The following is a 22,443-nucleotide window of genomic DNA, read 5'->3' as shown; positions in this document are numbered from 1 at the left end:
GGCGGCGCGGGACGCAGCCTCGGTCCCTGCCGCGGCCCCGCGAGCTCCTGAGGAGACCCGGCTGCAGCCCGCGCCACCTCCTGCGCTTCCTGGGGAATCCTCCACTGCTGGGGGAGAAGAACTAGGAGGGCCGAGGAGGAACGGCGGCGGGAAAACGGGAGAGGAAGAGGGTCCGAGGGCTAGAGGAGAAGGCGGGGAGGGACGGACGGAAGGACGGACGGCCCGACGGACGGCCCGGGGAGGGGGCCGCCATCCAGCCTGCGGCCCCTCGGCTCGGGCTCAAGGCGGCGGCGACAGTGGCGGCGAGGACGAAGGGCGCGGCAGGCGCTATCGAGACAATAACCCCACCGCTCGGCTCTGGGGGCGGTGGCGAGGAGGAGGAGGAGGAGGAGGAGGCGGAGGCGGCGGCCTAGCGCGGCCAAAGCTCGCCCAGCGTCCGGGCCGCGTCTTCGTCCCCGCTGGACGTGCTCCGCCGCCGTCGGGTGTGCGCGGCGCGCCGGGCGCCCGGAGCCGGAGGCTCGCGGCGGACGCCCCCTCCCCTCCCCCTCGGCGGCGCGCGCGGAGCTGGTTTTCCGGGTTCCCCTGGACGGAGCTGGATCCTGCTTTTCGCCAAGGCAGGAAGTGAGTTTCGCACGGCAATTCCGGGCGGTGTCACGAGTGAAAAGTTTTTTTTTTCCTCCTTTCGGCGGAGATCCTAGTTGGGGCTGGGAAACTCCTGCAGAACTCGAGGCCAGGAAGCCAGCCCGCATCCCAACCCCCACCAAAGCAACCCACTCTTATTCGGGAGGCCACAGCACATCCGCTCTCACCCGAGAGAGAAATTAGGCTGGATCCTAAGTGACTAATGAAGGGAAGGAAATCATGTCAAGCGGAGCCTTGAGAAAGCTGCCCTGAGACACGACCGAAAGGTAATTTTCACGAAAGTGTCTAGAAGTCGCGAAGTTCCTGGGCCGGAAAACAGGCGATAGTATTTTTACTTTGCTCAAGTCGACGTGCATTCTTTTTTCAAGTTAAGAGTGGGTAGCATTTTAGGAGCTAAATAGTAGACCTGATTTTTCTCCTCCTCCTACCATCTGGACTCTTTTCTCTTTTTATTAGGGGTTGTAAGAATGCGGTGGGACGGAAAGTTTTCCGCAATCGGAAGAAAGAGTGCCTTTGTTCAGCACAGGTCCAGAAGTTTTAGGTTTTCGGGACATATACATTGTATATTAAGTTGCTGAAACTGGCAACTTTTGTTTTGGAAGAAAGGTCGCTGGAGCGAGTGATTTGCTGTTATTGAGATGGCTGCCGCATTTGTTTATGTTGATGCCGATTGTTTTGGTTTCTGCGATAATCGTTTATGGAGACACTTTTGTTCAAACCCTTATAAATATATTTTCTTGGACTTTAGTTGTTTTTCAGGGCGAGGTAATACATCTCTTTATTTGTTCTTTTCAAACGTTTTGTACCCTGTAATGCTTGTTTGGTTAATTGAAAGCATATGTCTGCTAGAAATGTAACAGATCCACTACGAAGAAAAAGGACGTTGTAATGGTTACAGAGAGAGAGAGTTATGATTAAAAAAACAACACACACTTGTAAGTAGTTGATTTGTTAGGACTTCTCTACTTCAGAAGAGCCTATATAGGAAGGGAAGTAAAATGCTTAAAATGATTTTTATGGCAGTCACGTTGTTGGTGATAAAATGTGCTTTTGGAACTGTCTGATCTTCAGATTTTTGTGTTCTCCTGATTTTGTTTGGTTCTGTCTGATAAGTGTTAGGTACCTACTGAGTGGGTGGGAATTTGTCAAGCGTGGCAGACATTCCACCAGTCAGAGTTATGAGCATTTCTGAACCAATGGGTAGGCTTCATAGATCAAACTAGTTTTGGTTGCAGCAAACCCGAAATGTTGTTTTAGTGTGTGTCTTTTTTAGTTTTATTCCAGTGCTGTTGTGGTAAAGGGAGGTCAAAGATAATATTGTGCTTTTGAACAAATATTAAATAAGAGATTCTCTTGGTAGGTATATCTTAAGTGTAAACTGATGTTTAATTAATCAGATGCTACCAAAGTTATTACCGGAAACTGAGGGAAAAGGGTTGGTTTTCTTTAGTTCAAAGAAAAAAGGTAGGTTTTAAAGATCAGGATCTAGTTATTCCACAACTTGTTATTGGCTACTTCATCTTTAATTAAGTACATTTCAAAAATAGAATCTTTTAACTATTACTATGTATTATTGTTTTGTTCCTAGAGCCTGGTGTCTGAAGTTTTTTTTTTTTTTTTTTTTCCCTTTCAATTTTTGGTAAAATTTGTGAACCATCCAATAATTCCTGTAAGTCTGAGTAGCTTTATCGAGGATTTTAAAGTGCATAACTGATCTGCTTTATGATTTTGGATGATTTTAGGCAGCAAAGGAGATTATTCTTGGGCATTTAAAAGTGGGGAACAAAGTAAATGACATTGAACTTCAGTTTCCTTATATGGCTTATACTTGGCCCCAGAGCAACAAAGCCTTAATAGAGCAAGTCTTTTTTTGCAGAGACTTAACACTTAGTGAAGATGTTTTTCCATGTTTGTAACTTTTATATTAAAAAAGTTTCATCACGCTTAAAAATGATTGTTTAAACTCCTGTTTTTAGAGATAGTTGCCTCTCCCTCCAATTTAGGGAAAAATAAGTAGGATGTTTTAAGTTCTGATAACATAGTTTTAAAAGTGAGGTGTTCACTTTGTAATTATCTTTAGTTCCTTTCCCCCTTCAGTAAGGCATAATTTACTTTGTAGTTTACTTCAAATTAAATTCTGTTAGCTTAGCACTGAATGAATTTTAGGTTTTATACTGTTGTCAAACTATAAATATTTTCAAAGCCTTGTTTATAAATGTGACAGGTTTACAAAGAGGCTTAGAAAGGACAGTTAAAATATTTCAAAATGATTTAAAAGTTTGTGTATTAGTATTGTGTGTGTATAGAGTACTTCCAGAGCTTTTGCTCATATTGCACAAAATGCACATGTAAAGTCTCTGTATTGAAAGTAATCATGAATTTTCAGATCATCATCTAGTAGGTATTGAGTTATGAAGTCTCCTTGCCACTTGGGATCAATCTATTGTGAACTTCATGTATAAAAAGCCTATAGAGGTTCGGATGTGGAAACCAAATTTTTGTTATGTGCTACTCTGTGTCATTGGTAAATTTCTAAAGTTATTACTTTAGACATTATTGGTATTGAGCTATTGGTAGTAAACAATATCTTCTAAGAAATACTTTAAAATTTCAGAAAATTTGGTGCATATTTAGGCATTTGTTTAAAGAAATAGATTATGGAAGTATTTACAGAGTATTTGGGGTTTTGATGAATTTTAGTGATGTTGGATAGCAGAATTAATTTTTTTTGTAATTGTTACTAGTTTCCACATTCTCTTTAAATACTCGTACTTTGTTTTTTGTATTATCATTTTGACCCTTTTGTCTTGCTCATTCATTCTTTTTTTGGTACATGCTTTTTGGACTATTTATGTTATAAACCTCTGAATGTGTCTTTTTTTCCTTTTCTGAACTGTTCATGATAGATTATGCAGTTTTTGAATATATACTGTTATTTCCATGGTACATCTATATGTGAATTATGCTCTATAATATCTGCTTTTGAATTATCTCAAGAAATTTGTTAATTTCTGCCTTGTACTTTTAAAAAATTTTTGTTTTCTCTTTCTGGGTTCCTGTCAGCACTAACTCCTGAACTATGCTACTTCCATTTTTCAGATTTACTGTTTAGTTTTCTCCAGTCTTTGGTTTCCTACCTGTAAAAAAGAAATCTAATTATTGTTCAGCTTTCTCTTCTAATTCCTTTAGGTTCCTATTTTTATAGTTAGCTTCATTTACTTCCCCTATTTGTCCATGTTTACCAGTTGTTTATTAATTATGTTTTGCCTTTCCCTTCTTTTTCAAACTTTATTAGTCTGCTTATTATATCAAAAAACTGTTCAAAACATGCAGTAGAAAAAATTTGATCAGTCCCATTTAATTTTGAATATTCCTTTTGTATTCCATCTTGGTATACATGTCAGTATTTTGTTTTGATATGCGTTAATATACTGTTTTGTTTTTATTTAGTTTGTTTCCTCAGTTTCCTTCTTTCTCTTTAATGTCCTTAGGATTAACTGTTGAGATCATATTAGATTGTTAAACATTCTCATGTCTTGACACTCTGCAACCTCCCTACCTGATTGTTGTTGTTGTTTTTGGTGTGTGTGTGTGTGTGGTTAGCCTCTCTAAATGTACATGTGTTTATGGGTATCTTCCTTCTCCTTTATGTTTCTTTCTTTGCTTTTTTAAATGTTCCTAAAATTTTGAAGTTGCCTATTTTTTCTCCTATGAGATAAGCACTCTATTCACACTTCAAATTTTGTTCCAGGCCACATTAGATGAAGGTCTTGCCAGTCTTTATAAATGAGGACATGTGAGACAGTAGAAAAGAAGAATATGTAAAAATTAGCTTAATAAACTCTACTACTATTTGGAAGTCATTTATACATTAATAAATTCAGATATAGAGAATATATAGAAAAATGAGAAGATAAAAAGATGATATTATGTAATCAAATATGTAAAATAAAGTTTTTGGACTTCAATTTTAAGGACATCCTTATTCAAAGTCCATTTACTTTTGTACATAGTGAGCTCTTGGCTTTTTGGTGTGTAAGAAGGGGGTAAGAAATGCACATTGACAACATGTAGTTATGACCTGTGGTTTACAGTGAGGGAATAGAAAAATGGAAAGAAGACTGAATAACTTAAGTGCTTCTCAACTTATGATGAGAAGCACTTATATCTTCTAAGATAAACCTATCATAACAGGAAAATATTCTAAGTCAAGAAAGCATTTAAGAGGCTGGGGCTGTAGCTCAGTGGTAGAGCACTTGCCTAGCATGAGTGAGGCACTGGGTTGATTCTCAGCACTGCATATAAATAAATAAAATAAAGGTTCATTGACAATTAAAAAAAAATAAGAAGAAGAATGCATAGAATGTACCTAACCTAAACATAATGGCTTAGTCTCACCGTTTTTTTTTTTTTTTTTTTTTTTTGGTACCAGGATTGAACCCAGTGGTGCTTAACTATTTTTATTTTTTATATATTTTATTTAGAGATGGGGTCTTGCTGAGTTGCTTTAGGACCTTGCTAAGTTGCTGAGGCTGACTTTGAAGTTGCAGTCTTCCTGCCTCAGTCTCCCAAATTGCTGGGAATTTAGGCAGCCTACCCTATCTTAAATGTGCTCAGAATATTTCCATTAGTCTACAACTGGGCAAAATTGTCTAACACAAAGCTCATTTTATAATAAGGGGTAGAAAAAATCTCATGTAATTTATTGAATACCTGAATTCAAAGAAACAACAACAACAACAACAACAAACAACAAAATCTCTGCAACCCAGTAGAGTATTGATAGTTTACTCTCAATCCTGTTCCATGGTTTGTGAGAGCATATTGTATATGTTGTATATGCTTTGCTAGCTGGGGAAAAGATCAAAATTTGAAGTATGGTTTCTTTTTCCTTTTTTTTTTTTTTGGTGTGTGTGTGTGTGGTACTGGGGATTGAACCCATTAAATTATGGTTTCTACCAAAGGCATGTCACTTTTTAAAAAAATTTGTTCTAATTAGCTGTATATGGCAATAGAATGCATTTTGACACATTGTATCCAAATGGAACACAGCTTCTCATTCCTCTGGCTGTAAACTGTGCAGAGTCACACCAGTCATATAATCATACATGTATGTAGGTTAATAATGTTCCTCTCATTCCATTGTCCTTCCCACTCCCTCCTTCTTTCCCCTCACTTCCCTCTGCCCTACTGAAACTTCCTTCATCCCCCCCCTCCCCCCCAATTACAAATCAACATCTGCTTATCAGAGAAAACATTTGGCCTTTGGTTTTTTTGGGATTAGTTTACTTTGCTTAGCATGATATTCTCCAACTCCATCCATTTACCTGCATATGCCATAATTTCATTTTTCTTTATGGCTGAGTAATATTTCTTTGTGTATATATACCACATTTTCTTAATCTGTTCCTCTGTTGAAGGGCACTATTATGAATTGAGCTGCTATAAACTTGATATGGCTGCATCACTGTATGATGCTGATTTTAAGTCTTTTGGGTATACAGTGAGGAATGAGATAGCGAGTCAAATAGTGGTTCCATTCCAAGTTTTCTGAAGAACCTCCACACTGCTTTCCAGATGCATATCACTTTTGCATTATTGTAAAGAGGAAAATTTTAAGGTGAACCATCAAGTCAGGGATCATATCTAGAGTAGTTTGGGACAACTTACTTTGGGACAGAATGCCTTATACATTTCATTTGCCTGTCAGAAGTCATTTTATTATAAGATGGATAATTATAATAGTCATAGCCTTAAGTACTCCGTTCTCAAACTTTTTGGTCTTAGAATCCTTTGATCTTACAAATTACTGAGAACCCAAATTTTTTGGCTTATGTGGTCTATTTACTATATTTCCTGTATTATAAGCTAAAACAAACTTAAAATACTAAATATTGTTCTAATAAAAATACAACTACTTTCCAAAACAAGTAACAGTTTGTGTCTTGGTATCCATGGAAGATTGTTCCAGGGCCTAACCTTTCATACCCAAATCTGTGGATGCTAAAGTCTCTTATATAAAATGATATAGTATTTTCATATAACATACATAATCCTCCCTATGTACTTTAAATTATATATGTATGTATATATCTATTACTTAAATACCTAATACAGTGTAAGTGCTAAAAGTCTCTATGTATTCAGAACAGATGCAATTTTTTTCTTCCTAATATTTTCAGTAAATGAATGATTGTGAAATGAACTCATGGATATAGAGGGCTCTCTGTAATAGAGCAAAAGGAGTGGCAGTTTTGTATTTTTGCAAGTTTCTATGTGTGGTTTAATAGAAAACAGCTTAATTCTTTATCAATTTCTTCATTCCATCTGTTGCAATATGTTGTTTTGGTTAAAGTATATGTAGAAAATAGTCTTATATGGATGATGTAGTTAGAAAAGGGAGGAATTTTTTCCCAGCCTTTTAAGATAATTGTGTATATACTCTTTGCTATCAAAATTTGATAAGTATTTGATAAACCAGAATTTGACAAGTAGTGGTTTTCTACAGGTTAGTTGAAATATTGAATCTGAAATCATATCACTGAAAATTTCATTTCATATCATTATCTTGTATTTTGTATCTTTTTTCCTTGTACTTTGGATAAATCTTTTACCTTTTTCATGATTTTTGTAATATCCTACATCGGTCACTTGGAAAATATTGGTTCATTGAATTATATGTATTTTCCAAATATTGACACGTTTAATTATGCAGTAGCAAACACAAGATTTTAAGTTATTTTTTGTTTCTTAATAGATATACTTGGTTTATTTTGAATTTTTGTTACTTTTTACTTCACTTATTTTGTTTTACTAAAAATATCTTTGAGCATTGTGGCATTTAAAAATCTGGGAATTTGTAGTAAAGATACATGTACCTGCCAGGATGCTAGTAGTTTTGCCCACTATTGCTTTCATATCATCAGTGTAAAATGTCAGTATAATGGAAAAGGGAAAAATAACTTTAGAGTGTTGTTATGAAGAAATATTTTTGACCTTAAAGACTTCTTGAAGAGTGTTAGGACTAGGGGCTGTGGATTTTCAGGACCTGTGGACCACACTTTGAAGACATTATTAATGGGTTGGGATTTGTGGAACTTTCATTACTTCCTTTGATTCTTTTTTTTTTTTTTTGATCCTTTGGTATTGTATTTTGGGAGAATCAAGTGGCTTGATTTTTTAGCTCATTTGGTTTTCAGGGTCTTTTTGGGGGGGAGTAGGTGGGACAGAGTGGGAACCAGGGTGAGGGCCGTTACCGGGAATTGAACTAAGGGGCACTCAACCACTGAGCCACCTCTCCAGCCCAGTTTTGTATTTTATTTAGAGACAGAATCTCACTGAATTGCTTAGTGCCTCACTTTTTGCTGATGTTGGCTTTGAATTCGCGTTCCTCCTTTCTCAGCCTCCAAATGTTAGATTTTTCATGGAGGTCAAAAAGTTTTTTATTATGGCCCAACTTTAATTGTACCGCTCTCTTAATTGTACTTTGTTTTTCCAGCTCGAGTTCTTCTTGCTTTGGTTATTGCTTAGAAGAGGAGAGAGAGGAATATTTAACAAATGGGTTTCTCCTTTAGGGTGTGTGAATAGCTTGACTTCTTTGTGTCCCTCAGCAGATACTCTGTTATTTTCACATACTATCGGGCAGCTCTCCCAGTTACAGAGAGCTGTATTAGACACTTAAATCATGTATGTACTACTATGATTTTATTACTTGGCTGACTGACCAGGATATACATCTTCCAATCCTCCTTGCTAAGGAAATTAAACATTTTTAGAGATTGCATTTGATGCTTGTTTTGGGTACTCAAATGTGTACCCTCAAATGTGTAGTATTATCTTCTTGGGATAAATTCCAAGATCTCCAGTTGATGCTTAAAACTATGGATAGTCTCAAAACTCTATAAATTGATGCCTTTTCCGTCTTGAGTAAGCACTTGCCACCCACTGTGACTTCTGTTTCTTTCTGTGCTAGAGGTGGAACCCAGCCTCACGCAAGCCTTCTACTACTGAGCTGCATTCGCAGCAGAATGATTGTATCTTTTGCAGTTTGAGGTGCAGTAACAAAACTAACATGAAATTCTTTTTCTTTCTTTACATTTTCATATGTAGAACACATTCTTAATGAAGATCTTAGCACCTTCAGGATGCAATTTTTTCTCTCCCTATTAATTGAGAAGAAAGCACTTTATGGCTTCTTTGGGGCATATATAATTGCCAGCATAACTTGTTTTGGGGGTTATTATTAAGTAAAACATAAGTACTACAATACCTCTGTAATGGATCTGATAACCTAGGTGACTAATAAGTAATCTGAAAGCAGTGTATCAGTGTCTCTACTCTGGACAGAGGGATCATGTGAACTTCTATTATGTTACTCAGAATGGCGCAAAAGTGAAAACTTAAAAATTGTTTGTTTCTGGAGTTGATCATAGGTAACTGAACATGGTTGACCAGAGGTAGCTGAAATGGTAGAATGTGAAATAGGGAATAGGGGGAATTGTATTTTGTTATCATCTCTTCCTCTTCCAATTCACATGGTATTCTCAAATTACTTTCTTTTCTTGTCTGTAGACATGCCCTTTCTATATTTTCAGTACTATTAGAGATTTTATGAAACTTTTTTTATATTTTAGTTTTTGAGACAAAGACGGACATGCAGAAAAGTAGGAACTATTTGTTCCTGAATCATTTGACAGTAAGTTGTCCACCTGATGACCTTTCACACTGAAATACTTTTGTGTTCATTTCCTATGAACAAGGACATTTCCCTATGTATTATGACCATCAAAATCAGAAAGTTAGCATGAATACATGACTAACATCTGAACTCCACCAGTTGTCCCCATATATTACATTTAGTTATCTCTTTATTCTCCTTCAATCTGGAACAATTTCTGCCTTTACAGAGAACTTTACTAGAGGCTTACATCATGCATACTCTACTATGGTTTTATTGACACTTAAAAATTACAAGCCTAGTTATTTTGTAGAATACTCCTCAATTTTCATTTGTCTAATACTTTTCATGAATTGGTCTTGGATTAGATTTTATGGTTAAATTTTTATGATTAAATCTTTGGCAAGGTTGTCATAGATGTGATGCAGCTTTCTCCTCCTTGCATCTTGGGAAGTGATGGCAATTCAGTTAGTTGATAAAAATTGTGACTGCCAGACTTGTCCTTTTTTCAGGGTAATCTTTCCCTATTTGTAGTATATGAGTATTTTGTTGGGAGGGTGGGGTAAATAACTTTGAAACTATGTAAATGTTTTATTCCTCATCAGATTTTAATTTATTTACATCTCCTAGCCTCATGGTTTCCTATTCAAAGTGTTGTAATCCTTTATCATTTATTTTAATGCTTAAATAATTCTTGATTTGGCCAATGAAAATCCTTTCCAGCTGGCTTACTCTCTTATCTATCTATCTATCTATCTCTCTCTCTCTCTCTCTCTGAGAACCTTCATCCTTTTTAGTACAATGAGATGTTTTAAGTATACCTTGTACTTTCCTTTGTTATTTTTAGTGGAAATGAATTTAGAGGCCCCAGGTCCTCTCAGTGTATAGAGCTAGGAGACATTTGTGTATACACATACATTCATATTTATTTATGTATATGAGAAAACTAGGAGACTACAATAACCCTAATTTAAAGAAATTATCTTTTTTAGTTTTTTGGTGGACACAATATCTTTGTTTTATTTTTATGTGGTGCTGAGGATCAAACCCAGTGCTTCATGCATGCTAGGCAAGCGCTCTACCACTGAGCCACAACCCAGCCCAATAACCCTAATTTTAATCGAGCATCACAGTATTTATTCTATGGTTTTTTTTTCCTTTCTGTCTTTGTAATTTATCTGATTAGTGGAAATTAGTTTTCCTTTTTGTGAAGATATTGAGGTAAATATTTGTTCAGACATTTGAGCCAGAAGCTCTTATAGTACAATACATTCCTGATGTATTTCTAAAGGAATAAAATTCTAAAGTGTAAAAATGGCAAGCTTTAATTTTATAATAAAGTATACTTAGGTGAAATATTTCATTCCTCAGTAATTCCAGGGTACTCTGAAAAGTGGGTATTGAAAGAATTTTGGTGGTGGGAGGGTACGTGTTGCCAGGGCTCTAACCCAGGGCCTTGCACATCCTAGGCAAGTGCCCTACCATTGAGCTAATCCCTAGTCCAAGTTCAGTAGTTTTATTATGTGCTTTGAATAAGCTCTTGGGCTGGGAGTGTGGCTCAGAGGTAGTGTGCTCGCCTAGCACATGTGAGGCGCTGGCTGGGTTCAATCCTCAGCACCATATAAAAAAGAAATAAAGATTGTGTGCTACCTACAACTAAAAAATAAATATAAAAACAAAAAACAAGTTTCTTGTGGGGATAATTGTTCTGTTTCAGTATAAAGGCAGTGATTTTGATACAACTGTGTTTTTCCATATGGAAGTTCTATTGTTTGCGTTATCCCAAAGTTTGAAACATATTTCTATGCTAATGATGTCTTTGGAATTTCAAACTTAAGTTAATTCTAGACTCTGAGTAAAGAATGTTTTGTATTAGGACCCTATACAAAAACTATAAGCTAAAATAAATCATCTTCTGGCTAAGGCTGTCACCTGGCCTAGAATAAATTGATTTCACTTCCCCCATCCCTGGAGATTTTGGAAGTGATTTAAGAGACATACTGAGATAGCCTTTGGTGACTAGAGATAATTTGGGTGCCCCTTTTAATCTCTGGGGTCTTCAAAAGATACAGTTAATTGTTTTGGTGCTAACTGTAGGATTGTAGGGACTATAAATAGTAGGTGCTGTTTTATTTGTCATGAATATATGATATCAACATAGTGTACTGTCTGCACATTTTTTTTTTTGAAAGCCATTCCCAAACCCAGAGAGACCCTGAGTCATCTTCCTCAGTTACTGAAATCAGAACCATTTTTACCAGTTCTGTCTTTTAAATATCTGTAGAGTGAGGTGCATTAGGGTAGGATAGGAAAGTGGGAAAAGCAGAGAAGAGCTTTTTGTAGGCAAAGGGTTGAAACAATTACCTTATTTTTAAAAAATGATTGTAAAATTAATCTTCCTATAAAATCTAAATGTTAATATATAACATGGAAAATAAAAATTTTCCGTAATCCTGTCTCCCAGAGATACTCCTTGTGTGTTTAGTTTAAAATTATAGAGTGAAATTCCCTTCAAAGACTTATCTGTTTGCATTTCCACCAAAACTGTGTAAGAGTAGTTTGTGTATATTTTGGACTAAAATGGATATCTGTATTAGTACATTTTTTTTTGTTCCATGATAAAATACCTCAGGCTGAGTACTTAAAAAGAAAAGAGGTTTATTTAGTTCCTAGTTTTGTGGGCTAAGTAAAGTCTGAATAGTAGGGTAGTAGGGTAGTAGGGTGCCGATTCTCTCTGGGACCTTCTTGGCTGCATCACCTTATGGCTGATGGCACCACAATGGAAGGAGAATGTGAAAGAGGGTGAGAACACTGGGCAAGACTGGAAGCCATGGAGAGACTCTGAACTCCCACAGTGCATTCCTAGGGAATGCCCTCAATTGACACAAAGACCTCCCACTAAGCACCCCCACTCCTTTTGCTTTGCTGGGAATAGAACCTGGGGCCTTATCTATTCTCCATAAGTATTCTAACACTAAGTTTCATCTCTAGCCCTAGGCCTTAACCTCTTAAAGGTTCCACACTTCCACCCTGGGGACCAAACTTATACTACTTGAGTGCTTGGGGGACAAATCACATCTAAGCCATAGTACTATTTGTACCTCTGTACTATAATATGTAGTATAGTATGTAAGAATATAGACTGGGAGTCAGTGCTTGGATTTAAATCTGCTTATTAATTATGATATTGGTAAGTTTAAAATAAATAATTCTTTTAGTGTAGTATGTTTTGTATGCATTTTTGTGTTCTAATTGACATTGGTTTGTTGCTTTATGCCTTGGTTATGGTGTTTGCTATGTAGAAATTTAAATTCTAATGTAATTAGATTGATCAGTCATTTTGCATTTTGAATTTAATCCTATTTTAAATAATTTATGCCAATTATAAAAGTAACTTAATATTATACATTTTGGCTTAAGGATATAATCAGGTAACTTTATTTTCTGTAGATTTCTAACCATTTGTAACACATTTCAAACACATTTGTAACATTGATCAAGATTTTAATAGTACCCTTTTATTTGTAATTGAATCATAAATATATTAATTAAATGGTATATTCAAATATTTTGTAATTTAATAAACAAATTAACAAGTACTTTTAAGAACAGTTTTTTTACAATTTCTTTTTTAGTTGTCGATGGATCTTTTATTTTATTTATTTATAGTAAAATAAAAGATCCATCAACGACTAAAAAAATAAAAAAATTAAGCCTGAGGATCTGGTGCTGAGGATCAAATCCAGGGCCTCACACATGTCGGGTAAGTGCTGTATCACTGAGCCACAACTCCAGCCCAAGAACAGTTGTTATTTTATAACCCATGTTTTTAACTACAAAAATTTCCCTTTAACTTTCTCCCATTGCTTGATATAGTCCCCAACACTATAGAAGTTTGATTAAGTCATTCTTTTATTTTCCTTTTTTATATCCTTATCCTTTTATTTGACTAAGTGGTTCCCCTTATATTACTGTAAACCCCTTGAGAACTGGGATAGTATTTTATTTCTATGCTTTCATTAGGGGGCAGGACTGTACTTACTTTCTCTAGCATTGTGTACCTATTGAAATGGAAAGAAGAAAAAGGAAATTTGTTAAACTCTGAATATTTGTTAGAAAAGCAAAAATTCTTGGGTAGATTCTTTAAAAAATTTTTTTTTAGTTGTAGATGGACACAATATCTTTATTTTTATTTATTTATTTATTTTTGTGTGGTGCTGAGAATCGAACCCAGAGCTTCACATGTGTGAGGCAAGAGCTCTACCAATGAGCTACGACCCCAGTCCTTGGATAGATTCTTTAAGAAGGACTTCTGTTTTTCTTCTGCCATTAACTGCACCCTGAAGGCGTCTTCAGTCATCTGAGAAGGACTTCTTGAGCCTTGTTGTTCCTTTACTTTTTGCTTTATCTCTAAAAAAAATCAATTATAAACATTTTCATTGATCTGCTTAATATTTAGTATGATGCTTTAGTAATGACTTTATGTACATATGTGATTATATACATCAGTGATATATATTTGGGTTCTTTAGTTTATTATAACAGTAAACTCTACTTACATAATTTATGTACATAAATGTTTCACAAAGAATATTTGTCACTGCTTATGCCTTAAGGTTAATTTCTGTCAATTTTCGTGTTTCATTGATCAAGATTTTAACCTTCTTATAGTATATGTAGTAGATAATTAGGTGTACATGAAATGCATGTTCCCCGAAATGTTGATATTTTCTTCATATTCACTGTATTGTTGTAATTGACTTAGAAGTAATCTTGTTTGGATAAACCTTTTTCCTTTTCTTTTTAATTAGCAGAAAAGGAAACATTTAGCTCATCGAGGGAAGTGAAATACTGGAGGTAATTTATTAGTGTCCTGAGTGAAATTAAAAAAGTAGATTCCGGTTTCCCAACTTTATTAGTTTTCCCCTTATATTAGCATTTAAAAATTTTTGAAGAATATTTTTAGAACAGTAGTATTTTCTAAAGATTTTAAAATAAGTATTAGAGAAGAAGAGTTCTTTCTGGGTTCACATAAGTGAGGAAATTTTGGGTTTGTACATTTTTCTTATTATTTAAAAATTAATATTAAGTTGTAGATGAACACAATAACTTTAATTTATTCATTTTTACATGGTGCTGAGGATTGAATCCAGTGCCTTACACATGCTAGGCAAGTGCTCTAACACTGTGCTACAACCCCAGCCCTGGTTTTTTTTTTTTTTTTTTTTTCTTTTTGGAAGATGCCAGTTTGTCAAAGATGATTTTATTTTAAATTAATTAATTTATTTTACAGTAGAATGCATTTTGACTGTAATACACAAATGGAGCACAACTTCTCATTCCTCTGGCTGTACATGGTTCAGAGTCACTATACTAGTGTAATCATATGTGTATATAGGGTAATAATATCTTCTCTTTCTACTGTCTTTACTATCCTCACAACCCCACCCCTCACCTGACTTCCCTCTACACAAAACAAAGTTCCTTCATTCTTTCCTATCCCCTGCCCTACTATGGATCAGCATCCACTTATCAGAGAAAAATGGTGGTATCCATGTTTTTTCAAAACATTTATTTATTTTTTTTTTGGATTGGCTTATATCACTTAGCATGATATTCTCCAACTCATCCATTTACCTTCAAATGCCATAATTTTATTTTTTATGGCTGAGTAATATTCCATTGTGCATATGTACCACATTTTCTTAATCTGTTCTTCTGTTGAAGGGCATCTAGTTTCCATAGTTTAGCTATTGTGAATTGAGCTGCTGTAAACATTGATGTGACTGCATCACTGTAGTATGCTGATTTTAAGTCTTTTGGGTATAAACTGAGGAGTGGGATAGCTGGGTAAAATGGTGGATCCATAAAGATGATTGTTTTTAATTTTAGAAATAACTGGAATACAGCTCAGTTTACTAGAAATGGTGGTATTCATATTTTTAAAAAACATTTATTTTTTTAGTTGTAGGTAGAAACAATACCTTTACTTTTTATTTTTATGTGGTGCTGAGGATTGAACCCAGTGCTTCACACATTCTAGGCGATCGCTCTTCCTCTGAGCCCGTGGTATTAATATTTGAGCCAAAAAATTTCACAGGAAGGTTTATCTTAAAGCTGTACATAATTCTGTAACATGAGCTCAGATTTTTTTCCATATGAACTTAAGTTTTTTGAGTAGTTTCAGGTTTATAAAAAAATTGAGTAGAAAGTATAGGAAGTTCCCATGCCTCTTCCTCTCCATCTCCTCTATTAATGTCTATATTCTTGTGGTACTTTTGTTACAATTGATGAGCTAATAGTGATAGATTATTATTAACTAAAGTCCACTCTATATAATAAAGTTCACTCTGCGGTATACATTCTATGGGTTTTGACAAATATATAATGACATCCATCATTGTTGCTAAGAATAGCAACAGTATATTCAGTGATGTGGAATACATGAGGTGAGTGACAGCAATGTCTTAAGGGATGGGAGCAAGGAATTTGAGAATATTCTTGTTTTAAGGCGCTTGCATTATTTGAAATCAGACTATTTTTTACTGGGACATATGTGGGACTAATGTATTAAAGTTGAAATGACATATCACATATATTTAAAGAAATCATATTTGGGAGTTTATGGAAAATTAAAATTTGAATATTGGCCTGTTTAATTTCTGAGAAATAAGCAAGTGATTAAAGATGAAAATGGAAACACTCTCATCACTAAAATTTTGTCATTACAATTGCTGGTTGACTGTTTATATACAATTCTACTTATCTATCAAGTTCAAGTATCATTGTTTCCGCTGAAGCTTCCCTCAGTACTTATGTTTTTCCTTATTTGGATTTATAATTCCCTCCCATTTACTTATAGTGATAAAAGAAAAAATTTACCTTCTTGATCATTTTTAAGTGTACTGCTTCAGTGGCATTAAGTACGTTCATATTGTTGTACAACCCTCACCACCACCATCTCTAGAACTCTTTTTCATCTGGCAAAACTGAAACATCATATTAAATAATGATCCCTTTCCCCTAGTCCCTGGCAGCCACTGTTTCTTTTTTAAGTAACTCGGCATGTGTTCTCAAGGTTCACCTGTGATGTAGCATAAGTCAGTATTTCCTTTTTTTTAAAAAAAAGACTGAATAATATTCCATTATATGGATATATGTCATATTTTGCTTATCCATTCATCTGTGTGGACATTTGGGTTGATTTCACATTTTAGCTATTTTGAATATGGGTATATGAATATTTCTTTGAGATACTACTTTCAATATTTTTGTAATATATCCAGAAGTAGAATGCTGGATCATTTGGTAATTTTGTGTTTAATTTTTTGAATGTTTGCACTGTTATTTTCTATAGCAACTGTACTTTTTAATATTTCTGTCAACAGTGCATAAGAATTCAGTTTCTTTACATTCTTACATTTTTGTTTTGTTTCTTTGAGAGTAGTGATACTTTTTGGGTGTGAGGTGGAATCTCATTGTACTTTTTGATTTACATTATCCTAATGATTAGTGATATTGAACTTCTTTTATGTGCCTATTGGCTATTAATGGAAAAATGTCTATTCAAAAAGTTCGTTGCCTGGTTTTAAACCCAAGGTGTTTTGTATTGTTTTTTTTTCAATTGTAGGAGTTCTTTTAAAATATATATATATGTATGTATATGTATATGTATGTATGCATATATATGTAGATTGACACAATACCTTTATTTATTTATTCAATTTTTTATGTGGTGCTGAGGATCAAACCTAGTGCCTCACACGTGCTAGGCAAGCACTCTATAGAGTCACAATCCCAGCCATTGTAGGAGTTCTTGATAATAAATATCAAATATTTTTTCCCATTGTATGCTATTTGTTTATACTGTCTGTTTTTTTTTTTTTTTTTTTGGTAGTACAAAGGATTGAACCTAAGGCCTCACACATGTTAGGTAAGAATTATCACTGAGCTATATCCCTACCCTTCTTTTAAACATTTATTGTTCCTTTTTATTTGAAAACAGGCTTGCTAAATTCTACCAAGTTTGGCCTTGAACTTGGGATCTACCACCTCCATCAACTTCCTGGAGTAGCTGGAATTATAGGTGTGTCCCACTGTGCCTGGCTGATACTTTTTTTTTTTTTTTTGCTATAAATAATTTTTAGATATACCTGACAGTAGAGTTTTTGACATATTATACTTACATAGAGTTTAACTTCCCATTCTTGTGTTTGTACATGATGTGAAGTTACACTGGTTGTGTATTCATATATGAATGATACTGTCTTGATTGTACAAAATTTTTAAAATTTCAAAAAATCTAATTGGTTTTGATTGTTTATTTTTGTGGCCTGTGCCTTTGGTGTCATATCAAAAAAAATCATTGTGAGGATTGGGGATGTGTCTCAGTGGTAGAGCTCATGCCTTCCTTAGGTGAGACCCTGGGCTCAAAAAGAAAAAATTAAAAAGCCAGATTCTATTTTGGAAAGCTTATAGTTTGATTTTATAATTTAAAAAGTGATTAGCCATTCAATTTAAAATTTAAATATACAAACTATTTTATATTGTTTTTAAATTGTTCTTGGACATTGTTCTTTAGACTTTTTTTTTTTTGAAAATGAAGTAAAAATTCTAATATTTACTCCCCCAGTTTACAAATGTGTAACTTCAGATTTCTCTTGTGAATTACATTTTCTATTCTGAGATAATTATAGATTCACATGCAATTTTAAGAATTATTCCAGTGAGATGGGCTCAGTGGTGCTCACCTATAATCCCATAGGCTTAGGAGGCTGAGGCAGGAGGATTGTGAGTTCAAAGCCAGCCTCAGCAAAAGCAAGGTGCTAAAAAACTCAGTGAGACCCTGTCTCTAAATAAAATACAAAAAGGGCTGGGGATGTGGCTCAGTGGTCCAGTGCCCCTGAATTCAATCCCCAGTACAAAAAAAAAAAAAAAAATTTACAGTGAGGTTTTGTGTACCTTTTATTCAATTTCCTCTAATGGTAATATTGCATAGAATTATAGTATCATTAAAATTGTCAAGACAGAATAGTTCCATCATCACAAGTATTCCTGTTTTTTGTCTTTTTATTACTGGGATTTGCCTCCCTCCATTTTCTCTCCATTTTGTCTTTTCAAATAAATGGAATTTGCTTTCATACTATGGAGATTCATTAAAGTTGCTGTGTATGTAGAGCCATAGTTTGTCTTTCTTTTTTCTTTTTCTTTTTCTCTTTTTTTTTTAAGTATTGGGGTTTGAACCTGGGGACACCCTATGACTGAGCTATATCCCTGTCCCTTTTTATTTTTTGAGGTAGGGTCTTTCTTGATAAGTTGCCAAGGCTGACCTTGAATTGGGGCTCCTTCTGTCTCAAGACTCCCGAGTACTGGGGTTACATGTGAGAGCCCCTATGCCCAGTTTGTTTGTCCATTTTTATTTTTGATTACTATTCTGTGATATGAATTGGATATACTACCAGTTTACAATTTCACATTGAAGGACATCTTGGCGATGAAGAAACTGAGGCACATAGGTTTTTCCTTTTTGTGTTAGGATCTGCTATTCCATTCTGCCTTTTTATTTATGCAGTTAATTTGCTGTGTTAACTTTCTGTTTGGAGATTTTTTCAAATGATATATCAAGGACCCTCCTACCCCCATTCTTTACTGGGGATTGAATTCAGGGGACACTTTACCATTGAGCTACTTCCTCAGTTCCCTCTCCCCACTTAAAAAAAAAAATTGAGAAAGGGTCTTGCAAAGTTACGCAAGCTGACCTCAAACTTGTGATTCTCCCGTGTCAGCCTCCTGAGTTGCTGGGATTATAGGTGCACACCTGTCAAGGACATCCTTTTTTTTTGGTACCAGGGATTGGACTCAGGGACACCCAACCACTGAATCACATCTCCACCCTTTTTGTTTTTTATTTAGAGACAGGGTCTCACTGAGTTGCATAGGTCCTTGCTAAGTTGCTGAGGCTGGCTTTGAACTTGCTATCTTCCTCCCGCAGCCCCCTGAGATTACAGGTATGTGCCACTGTGCCCAGCAAGGACATTATTATTATTTTTTGGATTGTTTTTCTCTTTTTCTTTATTCATATATTAATATCCTCATACATTAAACTTGGTTATTACTTTTTTGCAGGGAATTGATTGAAGATTTGAAATGGCTTTTAGTAGCATGTGGATACATAATTAATAGAAATAGAAAATGAGATCCAAGAGAAGGAACTTGGAAATAATATAATTTTTAGAGTTATGTAAGTAATTTGGCATAGTTGTGATAGAACTTGAGAGCTAGCTAAGCTTACTTGGAGCCAAGGTTCTTATTACACTAAATAATCATATCACAAATTCCTCAAAGGAGATAAAGATTTTCCTTGTGTTGTCTTTTACAGTTTCTAAAATGTGAATTCCCTTAAGAAAGGGCTATTAAGTAATGAATGGACAGTGTTACTGACAGTGATTTTTTTGGCACATATTCTATATCAGGCCTTTTTCTTACTGAAAAGAAAAGGGTGAAATATATAAAAAAAATGGGGAAGGTAGATTATGAGGATAGGCTAATAAGTGTTGGTTTTGTTGTATTCTTAAGTTGATCTAAGGATAAAATAGACACGAATGGATACAGTTATTTCTTACACTCCTGTAGACATTGTTTTTATTTGAACTTTTGCTATTTTTGGACTTTTAGGATTTTACTTCCTAATGAAAAGATGACATACTGGAGTTTGTTTTGCTTATTGATGGTCTTGAAATGAAGTGAGGAACTGGTGTGTTAATCATATTAAAGTTGAGCCAGGTGCTTGGTGCATACCTATAATCCCAGTGACTAGGGAGGCTGAGGCAGGAGGATTGCAAGTTCAAAGTGAGCCTCAGCAATTTATGGAGACCCTAAGCAACTTAGTAAGACCCTGTCTCAAAATTAAAAAAAAAAGGGGGGGGGCCAGGGATGTGGCTTAGTTGTTAAGTCCTTCTGGGTTCAGTCTCTGGTACCCCCCCATTTTTTTCCTTTAAAAGTTTTGCTTAAATTATTGTGAAGCTTGTGTTTTCTTCAAAAGTCAGGTTCAGATTTGCGTTTGACACTTAATATAAGTGCTTTACTGAGACCATTGAAAATAGCAAAGTATATAATACAGACGATTTTGGCTTAGGAAATCTTTAGGCTTTCAAATTGCATTACCAATCACATATTTGTGGCATTAAAGAAATTCTCAGTCATGATCCTAGGGAATCCTTAATTTTGAGCTGCACAGTATTCTGTTTTGCTTGATAGAATTAGATAAAAAAGTAAACAAATGAAAAAAACATACTTTCATGTAATCAAAGGGGGTGACTTTCAGTGAAGTGTTGTTTAAAACTCTTTATGATTGAATGTTGGAATATTAGTACCACTGGCAGATTGTATTTCCTCTAGTTCATGCTTAACCACTCCTTTTTTCACAAAAAGTTAAACACCAGAATTATTATTATTTTTTAAAAATTTTATTTTGAAGTAATTTTGTATTTAAAAAAGAATTTGTGGGAGCTGGGATGTAGCTTAGTGGTAAAACACAACACTTACCTAGCATGCGTGAGTTTAGTCTCTAACCCCCTCCCCCCAAATTTGCTAAGATAGTTCAGAGGGAGTGTATGTTATACATATATATGTATAATATATATATATATTATACATATATAAAATATCTGTCTATCTCAACATTTTATGTAACTGTAGCACATTTATCAAAACCAAGAAATTAGCCTTGGTGCATTAGTATTAATTAGTCTATAGGCTATATTTTAATTTTACCAATTTTTCAACTAATTTCATTTTACTGTTGTAGGATCCAATCCAAGATATAACATTTAGTTTTCATGTCTTAGTGTCTGTTCTTCAATCTGACAATTTCTCAGTTTTTTCTTGGTATTTATGATCTTGATTTGTGAAGAGTTCTACTTAGGTATTTTGTAGAATTTTCCTAATTTTAGATTTATCTTTATTTTTTGCTTTTCATTATTAGACTGGGTTAATGATATTTTAGGAAGAATACCACTCAAGGAAAGTGCTTTTCTTACTGTATTAATGCTTTAGTCAGCTTTTTTTTTTTTTTTTTTTTTTTTTTTTTGCTGTTATGACCAACAGATCTGAACAATTTGAGGAGAAAAAGTTTATTTGGGGGCTTACTGTTTCAGAGTTCTCAGTCCATAAACAGCTGACTCTTCCTCAGAGCTTGAGGTAAGGTAGAAAAACATCATGGCAGAAGTATGTGGCAGAGGAAAGCTGTAGGGGATATCACCAGAGAGCAGAGAGAGTGCTTTGTTCAATAAGGACAAAATATATACCCCAAAGGCATGCCCCAAGGGATCTACCTCCTCTGGCTACACCCTACCTGCCTTATCACTGTGAATTCCTATGAGGAGATTAATTTACTGATTGGGTTAGAGCTCTCATACCCAATCATTTCAGCACTAAACCTTCTCTTATTGTCTTACACATGAATTTTGGGGGAACATCTAATATTAAACCATAGCAATTAGGAAGAATGTATAATCTTAGAGTGATATCTCCCCCACCCCACTACTGAGGATTTTACCCAGGGATGCTCTCCCACTGAACTATATTCCAAGCCCTTTTTAATTTTATTTTTGGAAGAAGTTCTTGCTAAGTTGCCTAGGCTGGCCTTAACCTTGTGGTAGGTATAGTCTTCCTGCTTCAACCTCCCCAGTAGCTGGAATTAATAGGTGTGCACCACCATGCATGGCCTGAACATTTTTTTTTTAGTTGGAAATGTGAACTTGATTACTTGATTGGATAGTATCTGTCAGGTTTCCCCACTATAGAGTTACTGTTTTTATCTTTCCCTAATTCATTTGTTAGAAATCCAGCTTTCAGGGGAAGGGAAGTTTAAGCTCCACTTCCTTCAGAAAGAAACTATTAATATTAAGGCATAGTGTTTAAACTACCACATAGTTATATTATTTCTTCTTAAAGGTTTTCCTAATAACTTTAGCATTCATTTTTTAAAAATATTTTTATTAGATATAGATGGACACAATGTCTTTATTTATTTTTTATGTGGTGCTGAGAATCTAACCCAGTGCCTCACACATGATAGCCAAGTGCTCTACCACTGAACCACAACCTCAGACCTTAGCATTTAT

The 22,443-nt window shown here is 35.0% G+C and overlaps 1 protein-coding gene across 5 annotated transcripts in view; it reads left to right on the top strand.

The window, feature by feature from the left end:
• Positions 1 to 460: 460 nt before the first annotated feature.
• Erbin (erbb2 interacting protein) overlaps positions 461 to 22,443 on the top strand; it is a 131,482-nt gene continuing 109,499 nt past the window's right edge. For 2 of the 5 annotated variants that reach the window (XM_076857203.2, XM_076857199.2), the window contains exon 1: positions 462 to 908. The gene's annotated coding sequence lies outside the window, so the exon portion shown is untranslated. Of the gene's footprint in view, positions 909 to 1,977; positions 1,999 to 22,443 lie in introns of those variants that run through there. The other 3 variants (XM_076857202.2, XM_076857201.2, XM_076857200.2) reach the window with 3 other exon arrangements.

This window comes from Callospermophilus lateralis, chromosome 5 (assembly GCF_048772815.1).
Source record: "Callospermophilus lateralis isolate mCalLat2 chromosome 5, mCalLat2.hap1, whole genome shotgun sequence".
Taxonomy (NCBI): domain Eukaryota; kingdom Metazoa; phylum Chordata; class Mammalia; order Rodentia; family Sciuridae; genus Callospermophilus; species Callospermophilus lateralis.
The sequence above is the reverse complement of the archived record's forward strand: the minus strand, read 5'-3'. Positions and strand labels throughout refer to the sequence as shown.